The 6,088-nt window shown below is 41.0% G+C and overlaps 1 long non-coding RNA gene across 1 annotated transcript; it reads right to left on the bottom strand.

Annotated features, from left to right (window-relative positions):
* Positions 1–878: 878 nt before the first annotated feature.
* LOC149523865 (uncharacterized) lies at positions 879–5,677 on the bottom strand. The gene is made up of 3 exons (XR_016350396.1): positions 5,075–5,677; positions 3,613–3,657; positions 879–3,501 (listed from the first exon to the last, which is right to left on the bottom strand). It is a non-coding gene; the product is annotated as an uncharacterized LOC149523865 (long non-coding RNA).
* Positions 5,678–6,088: the final 411 nt, after the last annotated feature.

The raw sequence follows: 6,088 nt of genomic DNA, 5'->3' as shown, positions 1-6,088 counted from the left end.
TACATATGTAATCCTTACTTTTCCTTTTGTAAAATGAGAACAGAAGCAATAAGGATTACATATGTAGAATGTATGTTGTTTTGAAAATGTAAAAATATACTAAAACGTTGTTATTAATTGTCTTTATTATGTTTTATTTCCGAAACCTGGATACCCTGCAATCAGTCTGGATCCTAATTAAAGCGTTATTTATCTTTGTTTAGCCTGATTTCAATTAGTTCAAACATTTTCTACAGAGTAGAGTGGTCATCTGCTCCTTGGACTCTTTTTTGTTCATTATCTACATTGTATAATAAAATGGAAGTGCCATATGTAGATACACGGACTCTCTGTTTTTATAGTCCTCATGAGAGTCCATTTCATTGAAACCCATTGTCTGAATCAAAAGAAAGCACAAGGAAATTTCTCTGTTGCCTACCATGTAGGTACATTAGCTTGCTGATTTTGGGCCCAGTGTGAGAGCCAAATGCATTGCGGATGCAATTATGTTGACTACAGTGGAATTGTCCACTTCTGCCAGAGGTCATTTAGCCCTAACAGTAGAACAATGACTAGGTAAGGAAAAGAGGGGAACACGTGGCTGATTCTGCATTTTTGTTGGTAGTGGGTGGGTGGTAAAACATCTCTGTAAGCCACAAAATGAGGTACCCTGACTTCAGTATGGATGTGCAGAGGTAATCCTCATTTAACACTTTTTTAAAGTGTGCCCATAAAGCACATTGTTATGTTTAATGTAGAACTATATTTTTTCCTTCAGCATTTTTATTTAACATTTTAGCAAATGTTACTAATAAACCATAAGAATCCATATAGGAAAAAATCTAAAGGTTGAGAGGAAAAGGAGCTTTGCCTGAGAAAATTCTTTTACAAGATAAGAGGTAGGTCTAGGTATCAACTTTTTACTATACCTGGAAAAAGTGACAAATAGTCATAAGCATGTACCATATGGGCTTGGGGAAAATGTGCCGATGGGAGGTCAGATGATGGCTTTTCTGTGTGTAGAATTAATTTATCTTCAATATCAGAGTGAAGAGCTCCTTGTTGTGCTTTGCTGCATATTTAAATTTCACCAGGTTCAGGTAGATAAGCATTATTTTTCTGAGGCTACGTCTAGACGGCAAGCTTCTTTCGGAATAGCACTGGTTCTTCTGCCTGAGGCGCCTTTGTACCCATCAAAACTGGAACTGGTTTTGTGCTTAACAGAGCAAACTTTCTTCCTACTGAGTCCCCATTCTCACTCTGCTGTGATAACATGCTCTCAAACATCTGTGGAAATGGAGAAGAAAAACAAACTAGTGTGGTAATCCCAGTTTTATCAAGTATCTTTATTGGTTATACAGGGATTACCAGGGTTTGTCAACCTTCATTGCATTGTGACTCCTTCTGATAACAATTACTACGCAACCCGGGGTGGGGGAGGGACTGAAGTCTGAGCCCACTCAAACCCCACCACTGCAAGTGGGAGAATGAGATCTTCAAGTGAAATCTTCAGCCTCAATTAGGAGAACTTTAAACTGAGCTCTGTTGCCCAGGGCTGAAATCCAAGGTTTCAGCTTCAGCCCTGGAGAGTGGCGTATGGGCTTGGGCTTCAGCCTTGTGCCCCAGAAAGTCTAAGCCAATCTTGGCGACCCTGTGAAAACAGGTTTGCAACCCACTTGGGGCCTGACTCTCAGTTTGATCGCTTTTGCCTCGTGCAACGAGGTTTACAGGATCGGTCGCCAAAGGCTTTCCTTGCCAACTGATCCCCGACTTGACTGCTGCTTTGTGCTGACAAACAGCTGAGCCAGCACAACGCAGCGACCATTTTTATTCTAATAAAGCGGGGATATTTAAATCCCCTCTTCATTGACTATGTCAGTATGTCTAATGTACATGCCTCTGTTGGCAGAGGCATGTAGTCTAGACATACCCCAAGGGAAGTGTAGCTAGGAGATAGAAGGGCAAGGAAATGACTCACAGCGGAGGAGGAGGAGGAGACAGCCATGCTGCATTTGATCTCTCTCTGGCTTTATGCTGGTATGACTTCACTGACTGTAACTGAGATACTCCTGATTTATGATGAGTAAACATGATCAGAATCAGGCCCAGTGTATTTTACTATAAGTCTGAACCTACCAGCCATGATAATCTCAGTCACATAATGTTGTTCTTAACAACAACCACAGGACATACCACATAAATACCAACCCTGGAACTTTCCCTTGCAACAAACCCCGTTGCCTACTTTGTCCACATATTTACTCTGGTGACACCATCACTGGACCTAACCATGTCAGTTATATGATCAAGAACACATATTCCTGTTCATCCAGAAATATAATGTATGCCATCATGTGCCAACAGTGTCCTTCTGCTATGTATATTGGAGAGCCTTCTCAGACACTTCGCCAAAGAATTAATGCCCACGAATCAGATATCAGACATCTTCACAAGGAAAAACCAGTTGCTTTTCATTTCAACCTAACTGGACATAATCTTAATGACTTTACTACATGCATCTTGCTTCAAAGAGACTTTAACACTGGACTACAGAGGGAAACTTCAGATCTTTCTTTCATGCTTAAACTTGACACTTAACGAATGGGCCTTAACAAAGATGCTAATTACCTTAACCTTTACAAAGATAGCTTCCCCACTTATCACCCCTGATTAGCCATTCATTGACTCATAAATAGCTATTCCCTCCCTCTCCCTCACCAAACCTTCTGTACTAAATCTGATTTGTCAGTTTAATAATGTGTATATTTTTTTCATTGTATTCTTTTGGTATATATGGTTATGCCAATTCTCTTCCAGAATACGATCTGAGGAAGTGGATCTGGCTCCAAAACAAAAGAGGGCTTATTCCTCGTGGGGAGAGGAATAACTCCTGTGCAAGAAGCCCTCTGTTCCGACACTTTACTGTAAATTTACTTGCTCAAGAACGCACGTGCAGTGTAGACGTGCCACAAGTTTTTGCCCAAGAATGGCCGTTCTTGCACAAGAAGCCTGCAGTATAGATGTAGCCTAAATGTTTTCCTCATATATTTTCCTAGCACTGCCTCTAAATATTTGAGTAATCTGCTGGTTTGATTCTGTGCTTGAAATGCAAGTGGTTCAATCAGGGTTGGATTACCCAATAGGCAGACTAAGCACGTGCTTAGGGCGCCAGCAAAGCAGAGGCACCAGAAAAAAAAAAAAAGAGATTTTATGGTATAGTATTGTTTTTAGTTTGAATTACATATTGGGGGCACCATAATCTTTTCAGTGCTTAGGGCCTCTAAAGGTCTCAATCCAGCCCTGGGTTCAATGCAGTTAATGTCTCACGCCATAAAACTAGCACCCAGCTGCACAAGCCCATTTCATCTGTGAAATGGTAAGAATCAGAATACATCCTTTGACTTAGTCTGGGCTAGGGCTTCAGTCCTGCTTTCCATGCTATGGATTGTTTGCTGAACATCCAGGGCTGTGAAAGATGCTCTCTCGATTGTAGTCACAACAAAGAGGGATGGAGGGAGAAGGCTGGAAAAAAGGAAGGTGGTGTGTCAGTCAATTGCATGAGGCTTTTAATTCTTAGAACTAAGCAAGACACAATGAGAGTAAAGGCATGTAAAAAATTGTTGCTTTACTGACCAGGAGAGGGAGATGTTGATTTCATTTCTGAAGCATCGGGAATATCTGAATGAAGAAAGCAACACCACATCTCTCTTAAAACTTGCTGCAATAGTTCTGTATCCTCTTCAGCTAGCTATGAGTATCTCTCTCTTTTTATTTTGTCTAAATTCCTTGCTAGCTCCACTCATGTTTAAATTATCAGGAAGGAAAGGAGACACGTCGCACCCTCCTCTAAATTCCCCATACATATCTAAAAGTCCACCCTTGGTTCTATTTCTCAAATAGCTGTAACCCTGCCAGCTCCTCATATACTGGGACACTGCCTCTTCCTGCAAGGGGCTATCATCTCCTCTGCCCTGCATGTTACTGTGCACCTAACCCAACGTTTCTGAAAAAAATGGGTAGAGGAACTCTGCAACATCAAACAGGACAAATGCCCACTTTTGGGGGGAGGAGGGTCAGGACAGCTGGAGCAGGGCTTAAAAGAGAAACAGTTGTGGCCAATTGGGATGTCTGATTGTTCTAATGTGGTAGGAGGGAGAAGAGGGGAGGAACCACCAGAGTCTTAATGTCCTCTGTGTGTGTGTGTGTGTGTCTCCTCTCTGTACATGTTCTGGGTCCAGGCAGACACTTGAGAATAGGGATGGCTCCATTTTGCCCCCTACCTCCGGTGCAGGATTCCCTCCAATGGCTGTTTCTTGCTTTTCTAAGTAATACACTGTAACCATGCCTCAGTGGGTCACAATGGAGAATACCTAATTTAGGACAAACTGCTGAGAGAGAGGACAGACACCCCAGAACTGATGGATATTCTTTCATAAGATAGACCAAATCAGCAACAAAAGTAATCTGTTTCACCACACTGGCTAACAAGAAGTCACAAAAGCAGGTCTTTGGCATTCCAGTCCTTGATTCAACACCCAGACACAAAGCTTAAAGATTCTGGGAGTTATTTCAAACAATTTAATCAAACAAAATCACGGGTGGGCAATAAAATGGTGGCAGTTTGCCAGGGTTAGTCCCAGTGAGCTGCTGCTACTATATTTACCTGAACCTCTGCAGGCACCAGTAATCACAGCTCATGTTGGCAGTAGATCACTGTTCTCAGCCAACAGGAGTCACAGGAAGTGACATGGACCAAGACACTGCTTCCTGTAGCTCTTGTTGGCCAGGAATGGTGATTCAAGGCCAACGGGAGCTGTCATTGCCAGTACCTGTGAAGGTTCAGGGAAATATAGCAGTAGGGGCCCACCAGGAGCTGGATCCAGCCTATGGGCCAGTATTTTCCCACCATGATCAAAAACATTCTTCTGATCCCAAAGTACCAGCCACGTATCCAGGTGAATACATAACTCAGATCTTATTCAATAATCCCACTGTTGCCAATCCTTTAGTATCTAATATCTGAAGGTTTATTTATAAAAAAGGAAAGAAAGACAAATGTGAGAGTTAAAACTATTTAAAGAAATCAAATACATACAATTATTGAAAGTTCTTGGTTCAGGATTGTAGCCGTGGTAGAATAAACTGGTTGCTCTGGTTGCTTCCAAATCACTGGGAAGTCTTCAGTCTCTTGGTTAGAATAACTTCCATTAGAGTAAGTCCATAGTCCAGAGGTTTGAGCAGGAAAGAGGCAGAATGGATATGTCTCTAGGGCCTTTTATAGCTTCCGTGAAGTGAAGGCAATCTCACTGTGAAAAATTATGGGGAACAAGATGGTGTTTGGAGTCACATGGGCAAGTCAGATGTCCATGCATGATTTTGCTTCGTCAAAGTACAAGCCATAACCTATTCTCCAAATGGAATGTTCACAAGAAAGGCCATTTACTATAGATAGGTGTCTCCCATGGTCCATTGTGAGTTAAGTGTTCCTCGATGAGCCATTTAACTTCAATAGCCCTTCAAAATGTGCTGGCTAAATACCTTGTGGGTACTACCCAGAAACAAATATTTGAAATCCAGGTATAGAGCCAATATTCATAACTTCAAATTAAAAATGAAACATGCTTAGAAATAGCATAATCAAATTCAGCAAATCATAACGTTTCTATTGATACTTTACTTGACACATTTCAGATATGATTTGTTGCAATTATATAACAGTGGTAGCAACAAATCTGATATGGTCATATTATAATCTGATAACACCTATTGTGGCTTTTTGCTTTTGGCACATAGTAGTGATTATGATGACTGTTCATGTCATAATAAGGACACTACCTGTCATGGCATTGAACAAGCAAATCAAAGCATTGAAAGTACTGATTTGTTTTCTGTATTTCTTGATAATTCAGAACTTTTTTTCATTTGGACTATTATTAAATCATGTAACCTCTTCCCATAAAAATAATACTGATGCTGGTTGAAGTCTGATGTAAGCTGTGATGGTGTGCTATGTAACATCCACATAAAGTAAACATTGTGCACACTCTCCTCAAAATATTCTCCTTGACACCCAAAGTATCTGAATGTCCTGACACAGGGTTCCTTCAAG

The sequence above is a fragment of the Pelodiscus sinensis genome, chromosome 10 (genome assembly GCF_052426305.1).
Source record: "Pelodiscus sinensis isolate ZL-2025 chromosome 10, ASM5242630v1, whole genome shotgun sequence".
Lineage (NCBI taxonomy): Eukaryota > Metazoa > Chordata > Testudines > Trionychidae > Pelodiscus > Pelodiscus sinensis.
Note: the sequence above shows the minus strand (reverse complement) of the source record. Positions and strands in the feature narration are given on the sequence as shown.